Here is a 1,562-nt window from a genome sequence, read left to right on the forward strand (position 1 = left end):
CACAGTGGAGATAATCACATGGGGGAAAGGATGTCCTTTTCCCGTCCTTATCGCATGATCACACAAAGATTATTAGATGATACACTTATCTGGTCATTATCCCACCAGTGAAGCGGAATTGTTCTGTCATTTTTCATTAAAGGAAGTTTCCATTATTCAAAAGTGACAGGACCATTCCACTTCAGTGATGGGATAATGGCCAGATAAGCATAATAAGGACGGGATAAGGACAGGAGCAATCTGCTTCACTCCCATCCTTTGTCCCTCCCGTCTGATATTCTCCATAGAGACAGCAGGAGCAGCATTGCTAGGATGTAAGCAGAGTGATAATGGTGGTATCTGAAAATCTGTAATGCAATAGTGCAGTTACTTTATTCTAGCATTAAAATGGGCAAATACTGTATGACCAGACACAGGTTGGCTTGTGGAGCTTATCGCTTGCATTTTAAATCGGCTCCAGCCTCCTGGGCTGCAGCCAGGATGCGGGATGGTGGTGGGGATTATTGCACACTAAATCGCTGCCGAATTGCCAGCCACCATCAGCCCAGATCCAAGCCACGCTCTGCCGGCACTTTTTAGAAGTTGGAAAGCTTTCTGACTTCTACAAAGTGCTGGTGGAGCATGGCTTGGACCCGGCTGGAACTCAGGCTGATGGCAACTGGCAATTCAGCTGTCATTTAGTGTGTGATAATCCTTGCCTCCACCCCGTGTCCCGACTGTGGCTCGGGAGGCTGGAGCTGATTTAAAATGCCAAGTGATAAGCTCCCATGTCAGAATATCCTATTTTATCCTAACAAGCCTGCCAGGTGGGCTTGTTGAAGGGAGAATGGGTTGTTCAAAGCCAGTCACTGACCATTGTGATTGGGCATTGATGTAATCCCATATTTTATCTGGCGGTTTAATATACCTCTATATTTTCTTCAGGATATGTTCATGCATACATATAGGTGGGATACAAACCGCCATATAGTACGTATTGTATACGTACTAGGGTTAGGAAGGGGCGGTGCTTCCGCACCCCCCTAACCCTAATATGTATACAATACGTACAAGATGGCGGCGCCCCTTCCACATGGGCGCCGCCATCTTTACGTACTGGACGCATAGCGTCCAGACGTGTCGTGGCGCCTATGATGTTGCGAGGCGCCAGCGGCGCCTCGTGACGTCATAGAGGCGCCGCAAAAAGAAGCTCCGAAATGGAGCTTCTTTTTTGTTCCGCACGGGAGCCGCGCGGTTTGGCTGCTGCGGCTCCCGCACGGAGCAAATGGCACTGGCGGGGGAGCGCCGCAAAGCGGCGGTTTGTATCCCGCCATAGAAAATATAGATATGTCAAAGTAGGGAAATTTTAATTATTATTTTTTTTTACTATTGACAACTTATGGCAACTCCATAAATATCATAGGATTTTCTTAGGGAAGGAGTACTCAGAGGTGGTTTGCCATTGCCTTCCTCTGAAATATAGCCTACAGCAGGGGTAGGCAACCCTTTTGAGTCGGGGGCCAGGTTGCTGTCCCTCAGACAACTGGGGGGCCGAAGCCAAAAAATAAATAATTAAATAATTT

The sequence above is a fragment of the Sceloporus undulatus genome, chromosome 4 (assembly GCF_019175285.1).
Source record: "Sceloporus undulatus isolate JIND9_A2432 ecotype Alabama chromosome 4, SceUnd_v1.1, whole genome shotgun sequence".
Classification (NCBI taxonomy): Eukaryota; Metazoa; Chordata; class Lepidosauria; order Squamata; family Phrynosomatidae; genus Sceloporus; species Sceloporus undulatus.